The sequence below is a fragment of the Corvus cornix genome, chromosome 5 (assembly GCF_000738735.6).
Source record: "Corvus cornix cornix isolate S_Up_H32 chromosome 5, ASM73873v5, whole genome shotgun sequence".
In the NCBI taxonomy this organism is placed as follows: Eukaryota; Metazoa; Chordata; class Aves; order Passeriformes; family Corvidae; genus Corvus; species Corvus cornix.
In genome coordinates, this window is record NC_046335.1 from 50,616,571 (window position 1) to 50,634,791 (window position 18,221).

General features: G+C 36.7%; 1 protein-coding gene across 7 annotated transcripts in view; it reads left to right on the forward strand.

The window, feature by feature from the left end:
- The window catches only part of SOX6 (SRY-box transcription factor 6), a 263,665-nt gene that overhangs the window by 210,715 nt on the left and 34,729 nt on the right, over positions 1–18,221 (forward strand). The gene's annotated exons all lie outside the window — the stretch shown is intronic.

The following is an 18,221-nucleotide window of genomic DNA, read 5'->3' on the forward strand; positions in this document are numbered from 1 at the left end:
TGATCTCTATCTATGTAGTGAGAAAGGTGATGGAAGCTGTAACTGCTGATGCACAGAGGGGGTCAAACACAGCCGTAACACTGGTACTCGGGTTCTAAGAGTTATGGGAGGAAAATACCAGTGCTAACATTAGCCCCTGCAGAAGAACACAGCCCCATTATCAAGGCCAGGTTTGTAATGGGAACCAGGTGCAGAAGGCTGTGGGTATGAAATCTTGTCAAGTCTGTTCCTCCAAGCCCAGAGATAGAAATATTAAAGCTGCTCATGAATCGTTAACTTTCTGTCTGTACGTAACGTGTGATGCAGCCTTTAATTGATCACATGCTCTTTCTCAAATGCTATTTACACCTATGTAGTCACACTCATGCCTATCAATACACCTACTAAATTTTTTTTTCAGGTTTACTTTGTATGCTGTGTGTAGAAAGACATACAAATAATGTATTTGAAATTTGCACATTAAAAATACATGTTCACTGAAACTGTGGAACTGACAGGGAAAAGACAAAAAGAAACAGTGCAAAATCTCTGGCATATGTAGGTCATCTAAATTTGCAGATAATTTAGCTTTGGTGACAGCTTAGGGATCCAGTTTACACCTATAGAAGAATTTGCTGTGAGGATGTTTGTTTTTAAACATTTTCTCAATTACCTTACTTTCCAAAATTGTCTGTATAAAATTGGTAATTTGTACAGTTCAGTTCCAATGCATTAGAGGTACAGTTAAATGCTTACTCCCTCGAGTCATGTGGAGGCTGATTAAAATAAAATCAAAATTATTTTTTCTATTGATTAAATTATCAAAATTAATTGAGTGAAAAATTTGCAGTCTTTGTGAATTATAAATCACAGAAATTTTACTGGACCATAAATTAAAAAAAAGTTAGACCAGCCCAACAGTGATGTACATATGTCAGAAAATAAAAGAAATATACCTAGAGATAACCTACATGAAACATTATTATCTGAATAACTACATATGCATATACAGAGAGGCATACATAAATATACACACACACACTGTAGAGGATAGGAACTTCCCATGTTAGGTGAACTTTTAAAGTTTTTTATGCCTTCAGTTCAATGCCAACAGCAGTTGGCAACAAAATACTCTTTTCAGGAAAGAAATCAGCACAAAAATTTTGGTCTCAAGAGCTATTTTTGCACTTGAATATTGACTGCTAGAGGTTTTGCCACTACCTGTGCTTAACAGTATTCTTGCTGAACATAGTTATGATTTTTTATTTTTGTTGTCAGGGCTAATTGAAGCGGTTGCCTAACTTCAGGTTTTAGACCAAATTAATAATAATGTTAATTATAATGATGATGATGATGATAATAATAATAATGGGAACTTGGCCCCTTTCTTCTATTGCCTTTGTAGGTCAAGAAAAAAATGCCAAATACAATGCTTTTTCCCTTGCATAGGGTATTTCATGTGAAAAGGATACAAACTTTGCCCCATTTTGGTCTTCTCCCTTAAATTTTGGAGCAACTGAAAATTCAAAAGGAACAGAATTAGATTGAAACATATCTCAAGGATGTGTTGAAAAATTTGCACAAACCAACAAGGATATTTTTTTCCAAAAGATGATGTTCTGCCATAAAGGATAGTGTCTTTCTGATGACTGTAACAGCATAATGATTCTTATACACAATGCATTTCCCAAGCTACTCAGGAGAATTTACAGATATATACCAAAATTTATTCCGTGTTTTTATTATGCTTCTCCACAAAACAATAAAGATAGGTTGAAAATTATTGTTCAAGAATAAATTTGCTAGGACAGGAATATATTCATTGATTTAAATTGTGGGTCAGAATGGCAGCTGCACAATCCTATCATATCACTTCCTCAATTGTCCTGAGAACTACAGAATACATTTGCATATTATTTCACACTTAGATACAAGCAAAGACACCCGCAAAAGTTACTGCCATTTTTTTTCCAGGCTCTGTGTGTTCCTCTAAGCAAATTTGCTACACCAAAAGCATTGCCAATATAACTCTCTACTGCAGCAGATAAAGTACAGCAAGGATAAATTTGGATTGCTTTCCCTGATACTTCATTACTTTCTAAAATTAAAAATGTCTCCCGTTTCTCAAGTGTCATTAGGCTGCATCAATAGGTATGATAAATTCAAATACACTCCCCGTTGTTTAAGGATATTTACTTAGCTGCTTGTTTCTGGGATTATATGCTACTTTTTGCTGGCTTAACTGTTCTGCTTCAATCAAAAGAATAAGCATGCTAACAGGTAAAATTGTCTTCTTTTATCTTGTGAACAGACTTGAGCCAATAATGTGAAACAGTATTTGCAAGTGTTTGTTTGAAATCTGATTAATGGAGTTTAACCATGCCTAGTCCTTCCTTTGTTTCTTTTCACAAATATTCATGCAAACGGGGTTTTATTTCTATGACTGTATTTACATATGAACATGGACATTTGTGCACAATTAGGCATTTGCAATTTATACCCAAATTGCTCAACCCCTCTTAATAAGAAATGGAGGCTTCGATGCAGCACCCACTGACCAAATGAGGAATGCAGTATCAGGGAGATCTTCCAGCCCCTGATAAAGTGTCAATGCTAATTATAGATCTTTACAGCAGCTCCCTGAACTCTGCAGCAATTTAATCTAGGGCTCTTGAAGGCCTTGCTGCACTATCCCTTATCACTGCCATCTTTTTCCTACCAGTGGTATGCCAGAGGCAGATTCATTGGTTTTTCTATGGCGTTGAGGCTTTTGGGTGCAGGAGCTGATAGACTGAAGTAAAAGCTTTTCATTACCTAGGAGGTCTTTGAGCTGAGAGAATTCCCAGGTGCCTTTTTTTTTTTTTTTTCAGGTAATTTAAATCAAAGTTGCAATGCTTATCATTGAGTCAGGCATTGAAAACAATGTCATTTGTCTTAGGTGACCAACTATAGCATAAATCAGAAGCAGAAAACTGTTGAGCATTTAAGTGCACAGTTCATGCAGAGCTTTAAAAAGTTGAATTGTTAAAACACTGACACTCATACATGTATAGAAATTGCTGAACCTCCAGGGGTAGTTTGAAAAGATGAGATATACTCTAATTTCTGGATAAAATGTTCACTGCATATAGCTTGTTCGTCTCTAGTCAAATAATACTAACTCCACAAACAGGTCTATCTCAATTGGAAATGTGTAACAGGGTAATAAATGATACTCAGCATCAGATTGCTCACATTAAAATCTTGTTCAAGTCATAGTAAGCTGTTATAACACTACTTAAAACCTAAAGTATCCCTAACCCACAAACTGAAATTGCCCAGCTTACATCCTGAAAATCTACAGACAACATTAATTTCCCACTATTTCACTTCTATGCCTGTGGCCTCTAACATGTTGCAAATGCTTCTATAAGAAAGGCTAGAAAAACATATCAAGTGTCTGTTCTATTCCACTTGCTGACATTCATTAACTGAGGGAGAACATTGAGACAAGGTTTTGGAAAGATCTCCCCTCTACCTCCACCCGTTCCAAAGCAATTTATTAAACAGCCAGTAAGAGAAGTGGACACTTGTGGTTTAATGTCAGACCTGTGTTGATCAGTAGCTGGGTGCATGATTTCACTGTTATCTTGCCAAGGGCTTCTTGAGACAGCAGGCAGTGTGAGCATTCCTATCTCCCTGCCATTTTCTTTGCATCCTTGAGTTCAATTGTGAAGTAACAATTTCATTATATGCCTCCTATTTGGATGAACTGTCTTTTTACATACATCGAGATTCTTGCTTCGTGCATCCCACTTTTGTCTCCTTGTTCGCTTTCCATTTCTGAAGCTCAGGAACACTCTTTGCTGTATTTTGGATGCTGGTACATTTGTTTTACATTCTGTTTAGAAGCCTTCACTGGAAGGATGTGCATTAGAGCTGTATACAAAGTGAGTCATTGACACATCATGTACTGTAAAACTTCTTGGTCTGTCAGAGGTTCAGCAGTTTGCCAAAATGTATTCAGCTGCCAGCTCCCTGCCAGAATTCTGTTCCTCAAGCTCTTTGAATACTCATGAATAAGATTAGGTTGTATGGCTGCACTCTTCCTCCCAAGGGATTCCCCTTTATCGAGGGATTACCTGCATGACCTCTGCATAACTCCTGTGTTTTATTCTTCAGCGTCATGCTACAGATCACACTATATCATTGCAATGTCTCATTGATGAAGTGTATGTCAACTCTTAGTGCTTCCATTCAGAAATAACAAAACTTAGAAATACAAGGAAGACATTTTCCTGTAGGTCTGCTCCCACCCTCTTTCATGCAAGGTTTATTTTTTCCTCTTTCACGGCAAGGAACAGTCTGAATTAGAATATTCACAGTTGTAAACTGACCCTATATAGACTGGGATGCCTATCAGTGTTTGCAATAGCCACCACACTCTGCTATACAGGATATCCATTCCATTTGGTCCAAAAGCCATCTATAGTTTATCAGGATGTACTCATTAGCATGGACAGGCAAAAGTAATGAATGGCAGTACAGGAAATTTGTGGTGCATGTGTGAGCTATCCCACAAGGGAAGGTGATGAAGTGTACTACTTGCTCGGTTTATCAAGCGACTTCCCTTTCTCCCCACCCATGCCATGTTACTGTAGTTACCATATGTGTTACAAGGACATAAAGAATCCAGTTAAAAGGGCAAAGAGCACCCAATTTCCTGTTTTTGACCCCACATAAGTTCTCCTAATGTAAAGCTTTTGATATATTGAGGATGCATCTCAGCACATGTCCCTCTGAATCAGGGACTGCATTACTTAATCATCCTTCAACAGTTATGAGATTCCAGTGCTGCAGTAATAGGAATGCTCTAGTCCAGTGTGGTGCAGACTATGGTTTAGGTAGTGGAAGTCTCTATCATTCTCTTATCACAAGGGAGAGGGGGAAATGTTCTTGCAGTTATTGCAATGATCTACTAGTTTGGGTCTCCTTTCCTTTTTTCCCTGCTGCTGGTCTTCCCTCTTGCTTAACCTCACCCTGCTTTTGCTGGGGCTCTTGTAGTGTCGCATGAAAACAACATCTTCATTGGTGCTGTGTGTCACATCTTAATTAACTAATAGGACAGCACACAACTTCCACATTAGAATTTCCACTAACATCTCATGCTGTGAAGAGATAGGATTATTTCACCTCTTTTTGTTATTTTGTGGGCATGTCCTCTATACAGCTGCATTCTTGTTGGTAAATCTGCCTTGGCTTTGACTTCACAGCTAAGCTAAATGCTGACCATTTTCTATAAGCAAAATACACAATATATCACATTTTTGATTGCTTGGAGTAGCAAAGGAATAGAGATAAAATTGAAAACTTCATTGTGAGTTATCAGTCACATTTTTTTTCTTTACTAATTCTATTTTGTAACTGATGACAGAACCCGTTTAGGATCAGACCATTTTAGGCTGTGCTTTGATACAAACCATAGAATTTATAGCTCCTGAGATGAAGATCTTTAATAGATTTGAAAGGCAAGAACTATCTCAGTTCAGCACATTGTCTCTCCAGTGCAAAGAGGTTCTCAGCAACTTTAGCTGCAGCTCACTGCCTGCTCAAGGATGTAACTATTTGAGCAATTCTTCTGTAAAAGCTGCAAAGGCTTTGAAAACAAAAGCTTTCCCTTTTATTACACTGAAACCTTTCAGTGTCTTATTTTTCAGCATGACCCCACAAATAGGTGAATCAGAAGTTCTAAAGTATTGTGGACTGTTTGTGGGGACCATAGGTCGGAAGGTGAGCGATGGGACAGAATTCACTGCTGCATACCATGCCACTGAAAACGCACTTTGAATGTATTGCAGGGTAGGAAATGAGAGTGAGGGAGAGCACAGATAGGAATGTGAAGATCCTATAGTTTAAATGGTGGATTTACAACCAGATAGCTCCGGAGTATATAGCTCTTTCCTTCCTTTTGGCATCATCCCTTTCAGTTCTCCCAATATATAATCATTTGAAATTCCTCTTAAGTCTCTGTTTCTAAACCCTAAGAAGCAGCAAACCTGAGCCTTGCTGTTTGCATTCTTCTGATATCAAAGCCTCCTATCCCAGTGGGGCCCTTAGCCATAGGAGAGGTTTGAGGGAGGAGGAAGAGATGTTTTTCCTTCTCAGCTGCTGCACCAGATTGGAGGGTGGGGAGGGGAGAGGGAGCAGACATAATTTTTGATATTCAAAATGGAGGCTGGGATGTGACTGATGTCTGAGCCTGATGTGCTGCTTCCCTTATCACTGTTTCCCTTAGCTGATGTGACAGTGGGGTTGGAGCTGGGCGGAAGTTGGTAGCTGGTGATGAAGAGTGCCCATCCTCTCAGAGAGTCAGGGAGAGCCTTGGTTAGCCTGTTTTTTCAGAAGCTCATACCCCAGAGGTATCTTGTACTACAAAGCAAGCAGTACAAACATATTTTTCTTTACATTTAAAACCTGTGTTACAGATTTTCAGGAAGTATTTATTTATTCTTCAAATTAGCTGAGCAGGAGAATTAGTTAAACAGAGATGGATTTAGAGATCAGCACAATGCAGCAAGATTAAAAAACCCTTTCCATCTGAATTAATGAATTTCAGACTGCTTTTCATAAACTAGTTTTTCAGAAGTCATCTGTGAAGCCTTGTATAAAGAATTTTTAAAGGTAACTTAATGGGATAGAGAAAAGGTTTAAAATTATCTACAGGGGCTGTTGCAGGAGATATTAAATATTGATTTATCTTGGAGTAAGAATCATACTAAAGAGTGAGGCTTGTAGTCAGATCAATTTATCTAGAATATAAACTATATGGCCATATTTAGTACAATGTCAACATGAATCTTAAACAAGTAGATGTGCAAGGTTGATAATTTCATCTAAATCAATTGGCTTTCCAAATCTTCAATTAAAAAAGAAATCTTCACAGTTCAAACTGAACTGCTCCTAAATGCTTCAGGTGGTTTATCTTAAAAAATGCTTGATTTAGTCAGTCATGCTATATCATAATGCTCCTCTGTGCATCTTGTTGTAACTAGGAACAAAAATACACAGTCTAAGACTTTTCCAAATCTTGAGTTTTTAATACTTCAAACTCTCTTGAAATCCCAATGTAAATCGTTCAAGTAATCTGGCAAATAACACTGCAAGCAATTTTCTGCTACTTGCCACTGCTACTGCACTGCCAAGCTTTTGGTCATAATATAAAAGTTGGCTCAGATTGTTCTTAACCACCTAAAACTGATTATGCTCCATTTTCAGGCATAAATAGATACCAGTATGCCAGCTAGTGGTACTGGCTAAAACATTTTACAGTATGTATAAGAGTACATATGTCTCCAGTAGGAAATCCTTTATCCAAGTGTGACATCAAAGCAGGATGTCTCAGATAATTTAAGTGTTACATTTGCTTTTGTTTGTACTGTTTTCTTTAAACATATTCATTAGACAAGAGCAGAGCCTTTAATGTTCCATGACTGAAAAAATCCATCAAGCAGATTTATGGCAGGGGCAGTGTGGCATAACAGCCAGTGGACTGGCCTAATGTTCAGAAGTCCTGGGTTCAGCTCTCAGCTTAATCATTGACTTTCTGGGTAACCAGAGGATAATAATTTCCCCTCTCTGTGCCTGAAGATTCCGTTACTAACCTCCATTTTAAAATTATTTGGTTACTACTAATGAGCAGTGGTAGGTACTGCAATTGTCTACATATACCATGGTAAAAAGCTCCAAAATACTGATTGCTTCCCCAGAACAGTATTGTTCTCTTTCAGTGAGACAGAGCTATAAAACATGATCACAGTTATAAAGTATACAAGTATACAAAGGAGTAAGGAAAGTATGAGACAGGAAATTCCCTCTTACTCACAGATTGTATTTGTCCGCAGAACAGCAAAGAATCTTCAACTGGAATGAGGTGCTGGAATGTTCCTTCAGCGAATTGCATGAAATTTTCCATATATGTCAGCTAGAGTGGGTGAATAAGGATAGGGGGAAAGAGAGAAAAAGTGCATTTTAAATGCAGAGAGATGTAGTAGGACCCAGTTTATGCTTATCCTGAGGATGAGGTCAAAAATAGGTCTTAAGTGGGACATAAGTGGCTAATTTGTGAGTGAAACCACTACTTTTGAAACACCCATTCAAGGCTGGTTGTTAAGGTTTTTTTTTCTAAATTTTCTAAATTGTAGTTGTTGCCTGGAACTGAAGAGTACTTAATGGATATCTTATCTGGGAAACTTGAGACAAATTTTTCATGATAAAAACAAAAGGTTTATAAAATCATTCTACTTTAGATGAAAAGCTAGGGAATGGATTTGTGCCAGTGGCATTGGCTATAGATTAGATGTTTTCTCTTTGTATACTGCAGCAGTAAAAACAGATTATTTTTTTCCACTCACACATAGGTAGTCATTTTGCATTTAGGATGGTTTCAGGTGCAAGGGTTCTGGGATTCTGGATGGAAAAAATGCATAGCCTTCAGTTATCCTTTTAAAGTATTCTGTTATTGTTTTGGTTCATACTTCCTTCATGGAAGAGCCACTCCTTTCAAGACATGTAAATCTCTCCCAGTTTCCAGGACACATATTTGCCAGCATTTGCATGTCAGATATCCCAAATAGAGCCTTTATCCTACTTTACCTGTTGCCTATTGGTTTTTGGGGTTTTGTTTTGGTTTGGTGAATGAGCAACCTGGTCTAATGGACAGTAGCCCTGCCCATGGCAGGGTGTCAGATCTAGAACTAGGGAATCTTTACGGCCCCTTCCAACCCAAACCATTCTCTGACTGTGAATTCATAGTGTTGATAAACCCAGTTTGGGCTGCTTTTGCCTTGAGTATAACTTTTAAAAACATAAATTATGAACAACTTAGTTTTGATTGTATTCGAAAGATCAGTAAGTAAATATAGCAATTTCATAGATGCAGAGCTATTCTTTCTCTTCAGTCGGGACACTGCTAATGAGAGGTTTTGTCTGCTCACACAGATCCTTACAGGATCTTTGCTTTATGGTTTTATTCCTAAACAAAAAATAATCCTCTGTACCAGAAGGTCTTCAACCTACCTGTTTCAAAGGGAAAAAAGAATAATCAGTAAGAAGGAGAAAGCATCTTTTTGAGCCTGGAAAAAAATGGTTTAATTTTTGTTCTCAGATTCCATGTAAACATAAGAACTCCACACTTTGGCCCTGATTCAGTCAAGTGCATTTAGCCCATTCTTTATATATTCCCCTGGAGTTAAGTACTGATTATCCATGTCCCTGAGGCCTTTGTTGGACTGGAGTGAAAGTATTTGGCACCTTAAAAGATTAAGGCCTATACGAGGCTGCAAGAATTTGCAACTCACTATTTTGTTTTCTTTGTTTTTTGTTTTTGTTTTTTTTTTCTTTTCCCAGTTGCATGAAGATTAAAGACAGGAGATAGTTGAGGGGTACATTTATATTATCACAGGCATTACGTGCATCATACTTGATATTGTAATCATGCAAACAGTAATCTTGCCTTCCTGACACAAACAGTAAGCAGCACTTTTTCCTGAGGCTGAAATAATCAGAGAAAAACATGGCAGTGATGGAGGTATAAGAGACAAAACACTGCATAATGATGTTATTATCATTGTTCCATTGTCACCCATCCTTATGCCTTAGTGATATGTTCCTTTTCTCTCTGAAGATAACAAAAGAGGCTTGAGTATAAACAGAGCAATGTATAAGCAGCAATCATAAAACGCAACCTTGAGAAAGAGTGCTTAAAATGCTACCAAAAAAAATCATCTCGATAAATACAGAAAAAGCCTACTTAATCTTTATATGCATGGTATGCAATTATATATTTACATCCAGCACAAGGCAAGGCATATACTTGAAAACAGTAGCATTTGGTGGGATTTTGTTAACTGCCTTGATTGCATTTCTAATTCTAAATATGAATATGAACATTTAAGCCCAAGTGTCTTTTGCATCACCAATTTAAACTACTTCAGGTGTCTTCCTGAACACGGGATGGAAGAGGCATGTCTAGAGGCTTGTGTTGTTTATAGAGGTAAACAAAAGGGGTAGGTGCCCAGTGACTCATTTGGGGTGTCTGGGTTAGATATCTGTACCCCCAAAGTCCTGGAGGATTTACCCTAATGGAGCTACTCAAACCAACACTTACAAAATACAATGCTATTCACGCTCAAAGATTGCTGTAATAAAAAGCACAAAACTCATATTCAGATTTTCCCTGAAGTCTAGTTCCTTAAATGTAAAAATACTGGCAAATAGAACATTTGCTTTCATACCTTTATAACTACTACCCATGTAGGAAAAGTTGCATTTATTGCGATTTGATAATTGATTATTGCATCACGTAGTCGATGTTTATCAAACTTTTTCCAGCATTATCTGATAGTGTCCAAAACTCTGACATGTGCTTGTCCTAAGGAACAGTTGAAACAATAGAATGGAAGTATTTATGAGAATATCATCTGTCTTTCTCTTAGCTTTTATAGGTTTAAAATTAAACTTATATACGTCTGTTTATGTGTGCTTAAATTTGCATATTGTTCACAAAGGAACATCGGATTGCTTCTAAAGATGTTTGACCAGTGACATGTGTGCATGTTTGTCTGGATGTGTGTTTTCTGGATTTCTTTAAAGACCTTTCTTTTCCCAACTGTCTGTGTGGATAGCAGCTGAAAGCAACAGCTTTGTGCTGTTGCGGTTTGCAGAACACCGCAATGAAATTGAAATTGGTGACTTCTTTTCTGCCTTTTTTTTCCATTCCAAAAAAATTGTTGTGCTGAACCTGGAATAGTTTTGCTGGTTGTTACACTGCTGTGGCTTCTTGCTAAAACTGAGTTTTCAGCCTGGAATATATGACTAGGTGATTAAGAGAGAATGAGATTCACAGTTTTGATGCTAGTAACGAAATTCTGTTTTGATTCTAATGTATGACAATATTTTTAATGAAATTTAGTCACAAGCATAAAAATCTGGGGTAACATGCAGATATATGTACAGAATCATGACATTGTCTAAATTTAGTAAAAGCATTTTTGTTCACTTTTATGGCATTTAAATGGCTCAATTTTTAAATACTTGGTGAAAATGAGGCCATAACCGACAAGGTCTAACCACCTGGTAAATTAAACTTAAATATATATATATATATTTATTCCTTTGAAATATTTAGTCTAGGAAAAACTCCTTTGTTTTGCCATATCCTTGCGCATTTATTCTTGTAAATCTAATGTTAGAAATTCAAATGAACATTCCAAAGGTCCACGAGTAGCTATTGAATTGCTTCTATTAGTCACTTTACAGCACAGAAAAAAAACAAACCGCAGTCCTGCTATTTCCTAGTAGAAGTGGATGTCAATTGTAATTTGTGTTTATTTTTGTCTGTCTCTCAAAAATGCACATGTATGTGTTTAATTAGAAGAAAACGTTGGGGTTTTTTTAGTGGTTGCATTCAGATTCCTTCTAATTACAAGGTAGATTACAGATTTGATCTATACCATTTACCAGTTCTTCCTTAAATCTAGTGATGTTATAAAAGAAAATTAACTTCTCTCCCTAGAAGGCTCCCAGTTAATCATCTGTGGAGTTGGTCAGGAGGGAAGGGAGCAGCAGAGAGGATGAGGGAATTTCTCTTTTACTCAACAGTTGAACAGCTTACACTCTGGAACACGAGATCTGATTATCTTAGCATGTGTTACGACAAATGTTATTAACAGTCATAAAATTATCCAGCTTTTTTAGAAACAAGCGACAAGCCAAGCTTTGGACTCCTTCTGACCTCTGACAAATTCTACACCCGTGTTATGCAGAGTGTAAAGTAGTAACTCCTTTTGTTTGCTTTTCATTTACCAGCTTATCAGCTGCTAACTTAATTGATTGTCCCTTTGTTTTTCAAGGACTAGCTTCTCCTCAGTCTGTGGTGGAATTTCACAGTTTGCATGATTTTTTTTTTTTTTTCTTTTAATCTTTACCTTTTAGTCCATGTGTAATTTTACTGTAGGCTGCTGCCTGAGCTTGCTGCTGAAACAAAGAGTTAGTGAGAAAGGTCTCAGATACTGCCATGCATCATGCCTTTGTACATGAATAAAAAGTTGGAAACCGCATGAAAGCAGTAGTTGGGTTACCACACAACTGGATATGCTTAAGTCTGAACGCTTCATAACTCTAACTACTGGGGAGTTGCAAACTTATAAATAACCTTGCAATTGGTTAAAACCATATTAAAACCATATGAACAAAGACATAAAGCATTTGGTTAAGGGGGCTCAGTAAATGCAGTAATCCTGTTGAAAGTAATCTAACCAGGGCAGATCCATAGCTTAGGAGTGCCTGCAAGCATGGCAATAGTTATGGAGATGGCAATATTTCATGTGTAGGAGGGCATAATATCCTTCTTAGGTGGAAATATTTGCTCTTAGTCCTTTTATTTTTCTTTTAAAAAATAGTTTTGAATTGATACATTTCCTATTAAAAGCAGGCTTCAATGCACTGAAGTCTATAAACACCTTAGTATCTGCAGAATGCTCCTGATAGTCAGAGAATTAATTTAAATCCTTCCCATTTATGTTCGAGATCAAGATGGCCACTGTTCACACTAACTAAGAAGCAGCTCTTGGAATTCTGATCCTTAAGATCAGGCTTCCACAATAATTAGCTGAAGACAGTGTTTACAAGTAGGCTACGTGCATTGGCCATTTACTAATCTGGGGATTTTTTTTTTTTTTGCTTTAGCCCATTGGTGTCTAGGCTAGACTTTTTTTCTAGATACTTTAAATTTTGATGAAATTGCAATTGTCAATTTTGAATCCAGAACCTGGGTCTTAAAAGAAGTCTCATAATGTGACAATAGCTGTGAAATTCTGTTTCTGAACAACTTTGGAGTATTTTCTGCTTGTGATGGTCTTGCATGTGTCACATTGTTACATGGAAGCCAGCTGAGGCTTGCCAGGCAGGCAAAGAAATTTTAGTGTAAATTCCCTCTTATCTGCTTTTAACCTCTTACTTTTCAGTTATGTTTTACGATGGAAAAATATATTTGAAAGAGGACCTAGTGGCTTCTCTCTCCCCACATCTTTTCAAGCAAGCTGTTACCTTTGAGGCACTGCAATGTGATGCAAATCTGTAGTCTGTGGCAGGGATGCTGGCCCATGCTGTATGTTCAGCATGCAGAGATATTACTGGAACAGTTTAGGAACAGCATAGGAGCCTGCAAAACCTGGAAGCAGCAGTATTTCAGGGTGAAAAGTCACTCACTGTGCCTCTCTTGGTCCCTGAGATCATTGAATTCAGGTGTTTCACTTACAGAAAAGAAAAAGAAAGGGCAGGTTGTGTCAACATCGTAGACGTCAGCATATCCTTCACTCCTAAAACCTGTAAATCCTTGGAAAAGGTATACCTTGTATCTTGTAATATCTTAAAATAACAACATTCCTACAATAAGTTTGTCTGCTTTGCTAATTTGGTTTCTCTGTTTTCTTGGAGCAGCTCCCAGTGCTATGATATTAAAAATGAGTCCTAGGCATTCACCATAGTTCTGCAAAACCAAGGGCCATGCTTTTAATTGTAACAATAATGCCAGTATTGTGTTTATCTCCTCTGCCATCCAAAGAATTCCAGCAGTTGCATGCCTGCACACCAGTAGGATGATTGACATTGTTGTAATAAGGTTAATGTTTAAACTTCCCACCCGTAATAACTAAAATATCCAGAGATAAGGCTGAAAGTCAATTTGTAATTATCCCTGCTGTGCCAAGACATTGCAAAAGATCCTAAGTGGAGGGTAATTTAACTTTTCAGTCCTAGCTGTTAAAAAGTAGTAAAAAGAAGGTGAAAAGCTTGGGGCATTTGTATCTCGACTTTCCAGGGAGGGGAAAAAAGGAGCTGTAATTCCTCCTCATTCAAACTGGAAATAATTTCCTCTGTGTTCTACTGAAAATGTCCTTTTTATGTTTTGAATACATTAAGTTGTTTGCTGGTTGTTTACTGTCCATGGTACATGAAGGCAATAGATCACAGTTAGCAAATAAGCTACTAGAACATTTAGTATGGAATAATTCAATTGAAATACATTTCATACATAAAGGCAACATGTGATAATTATTTGTAGTCATTCTAACTAAAGCACTGTCCTCAGAAGAAATAATATCCCTTCAGTCATATGTTCTGTGGCTTCTGTGAATGACCCATATTAATTCGATTTCTAGAAACTGGCTCTTTAGATTGGTGTTGGATAACTGCTTCCATGCTAGACTATTGAAATAAAGGTATTACGTCATTGTCCAAACATGTCTACTTAAATAAAAGTATTTGTTTGCAAAAAAGATATATATTTTAAATCTTTTACACAGCGATCAGCATGCATGCCATTTTCCATTTCAGGCTAAGCATACATTTCAGATGTGGAAAATGCAAGCATGTTGAAATAATTTGAGGCATGGGTATAGTCAGATCAGTCTTGGTAATCCAGAAGGGAGGGGTGCCCAGTGTATTATTACGTTTCGTGTATTATTTTTCAGGAGATGGATGCAATCAGTCATCTTCTCGCATATGGTTTGAAAAAAAAAATGTCTCGCTGGCAAGTAAACTGTTATTTAAGTACATAATCCATGGTACTACAGAAACAGTTTTGCCAAACTTGTCCAAGTATTCTCACATCCTTAAAGATGGTATAAATATCATTTATGGCAAGCCGTTTACTTCAGACTATATGGAATGCCTTCCTGCTCCCCTGATCTAAGTGTCCCAGTTTGCATTATGGACTTTATTGCTTCTGTTTGATGGAGTGATCAGTAAAAATTTAATGACACTATAAAATAATAAAAATGTCATTAATTTACCACGGATCCTGGATGCAGTGGTTGTAAAGTTACATTAATAAACAGAATATTTTTTACAACAAAAAGCATTGTTACGTGGGAACATATAAATAACACACATAAATTTAAGAGCAATTTTACTGTTAGCACACACATTATTATGGAATAGCCAATAAGTGTATAAAACATAGTATATAAAATTTTATGAAAATATACTGTGCACATCAAAAATTCAGCTTTTATCTAAGTGCAGAGAAAAGCCATTATTGTGTGCTTACTGTTTCATTGCTGTTCTTTCACAAGATCACAATTTTATATTTGTTTCTAGTCATTTGAAGTTTGCAGCCTTTTCCGAGGCAGGGGCTAAGGCTTCCTTTTGCTTTACTCCCTGCTCCACTGAATCATTCTTTTACCTTCCACACGTGAAGAAAGAATTGATACTTTCTGGCAGAACGTGACGGAAAAGTTGCTAATTTAATGCAAAGCTAAAAATAATGCCAAAGGGGTTGAAAGGCTTGCTTGGCGACGCTGGAAATAAGGGATAACTATCTAGCAGTCTATCTGTCATCACTGGGGCTGCTCCATCACTGACTGTGATAATATGTGAATATGATGGATGCCACAGCCTTGTGGCTCATAACATTTAACATTCATCAGCTCTCACTAACGGGGGTTTTATAATTTAAATATCTTTATTTAATATGCAACATCTACCTCATACATCATAATTTCAAAGCACTTAGAGAACCAAAAGTCCTGCAAGACAGTTGAGCAGACTTTAATTTTTTCAATAACTTTTACGTTTTCTGCATGTTTGTGACTGACAACGCATAAATAAGTGCCTAATCATATCACAGAATGGAAAATTAAGATTTGGCTGTTAAAAAGGTTCTTTTTTCTCATTTTTCTCATCTTGAAGAAAGGATTATTTTTACTATGTGTTCAAAGTAATAAAGAAGCACAAAGGATCTGATTTGTGTTGGGGAGTGCTTTCAGTTTCCTAATGCAAACTCCAACTGACTGTGTTGTTCTTGTCATGAGAAAGGGTTGTCAGTGTCATGGCCTAAAAATTTTTTGCTACGATTTAAAAGGAAAAACTTAAAGTAACTATAAAATATAAGCTCCACAGCCAGCATGAATATAAGAAAAAAACCTGTTCAAAATAGGGGTCAAAAATGCTTTTCACAGGGGAGAAAACACCTGCATTGTCCATAGCAGTGCACTTTATTACAAACTCATCAACATTTTCTACTAATGGAGGTTAGGGAGGCAGCAATAGATCCAGCAGTCGATGTGTATGTGTGCAAATGTAATGCATGTGTAGGTAATATATTTGTTAGTGCAGCTATGAATAACCATTTATTTTTAATGACGGTATGTCTTTTTTTTTTTAATATCGGAATATGAAGTAGAGAATCAATCCTCCTCTCAGTCATACTAGGGGAAACATGTACTTTTAAAAGATTTTTAGTCTATTTTCTCTAGGATGAGTTCAAGATGGGAGCAAAAACAAATCGCACTAAAAAGGATTTGAGCTTAGTGGGACAAATTTCCTCTCAGAATAAACATCGTATGAATATGTTGTATTTCATGGAATTGTAAAGGCATCTACCAGATAAAAGTGGTTTTAGTACTGAGGAAGATTTTCCTGTTTTTTACAGTTCTCTGAATTTGTTTAAAACCAATGCAAATATTGACCATTTTTTTTCTATCACTATAATGATAATTTTCAGTAAAAAAAGCAAGCAAAGGAATTACTTTAAAAGGCATTTCAAAGACTTAAATATAGCGAGCTTTGTTAAAGCTTCTCATGAATTAGGAGGGGGTTATAAAATAACTATAAATACATCTCCTTTGTTTGACAAGAGCAGGTATTTTTATGGTATAAGTGCTTTCATTTTAGTGTTTCTGAACCTTATCATGTAATTTTCCCTTTTCTCCTTCTGTGTCAAAATATTGATATTCTTGCAGAAACTTTTTCTTTTCCTTTTCTTTTTTTTTTTTTGGTAACAGAATATTTTCTGGTAAAATCAAAGAGAATGAATGACTAGAAAGATATTCCAAATGTGCATATTGATATGTAGCAGGGTCTGTTGATTTTTATAGCAGAAAGGTATTTCTCCTTTTTCTGAATCTCACTCAAAGGCTGTTCTTCCAAGAACACTGCAGGTGCTGTATTAACATCCTTAAGAAAAAATCTTTTAGTGCAAATATTTTGGAAGAGAAAATAAATGTGCCAAAAGCTGTTTTCTTAGCACTGATCTTTGTTTTTATCTCAACTGCAAATCAGCCCTTTGCAATGGAACACAGTATCCTTGATAAACTTATTTTTCATTCTCTCTACCAGTAAGACAGATCCCATCCTGATGATTCAGGTATATTGTTACATTGCACAATATTTTTCAGTAAAATATTGGGCCTCTAGTATTGTAGAGCCTTTCTGCAGTCAAATTTCATTTGTAACTCTTTCTTTTCTTGTGAGTTCCTTTGTGTATGTAAGCTCCTTCATCAACCATGGATTTTACAGAAGAAAACAAGTGAAGTAATTAACCAAATATAAAATGCAGGATTATTTTGTCTGCCAACTGGGAGATTCTGAAGAACTTTTGGAAATTCATTTAGTACCTGAAATACCTCAGCTGCTTGTTGTGGCAAATCCAATGTCACACTGAGCTTTCCTTTCCTCTGCAAATTAAACAGAGAATAATTTAGAAAATACATGGCTGAAGGAGCTGAAAACATGAGGAATCAAAACAATTCCTCACTTGTCCTGATGGGGTTTTGTGACTGAAACACAATGATAATAGGAAAATAATAATATTGGAAAGCAGAAGTAGTTGGAGGTGGAGCAAATGAGCAGTCAAGGCCATGTTTCATCCTGAAGAACTTTTTCAAGTTTCTACCCTCTTTTAGGAGAGAATCTCCCAATGTTTTCTCCTCGTGTCTGGTATGCACAGCACAGAACTAGGTCATTGAACAATAGACTGAACAGCAGTCAGCACTCTACTTCTGCATAATGCATTAAGTATAACATGGAGAAACTGTTTGTAGAGCTGAAAGCTGGTGTTTCACGTCTGTAAATTCCAGCTGACATGACATTTAATATTGTTTCATAGTAATGAACAACAAGGTTTCATTCATTCACAAGTACAACATAATGCCAAGTTTAATCTGAAGAGGTAACAACAAGGCAAGAGGGAAAACATGCTATGTTCCCTCAAATGAGAATGCTAAATTAATGATAACCGTTGAACACTTTGCTACTGATACACAGCACTACAGAGACCACTATTGAGAGACAATATTACACTGCCTTTATAGTGCCCTTGTCCAGTAGCTGAGTGAGGAACTGGGTTAACATATAAAATACCTTTCAGTTTCCACTTTCTAGTTCCAGATTTCCTATGGAGGTCTCCAGCTCTCAAAAGCTTTCTG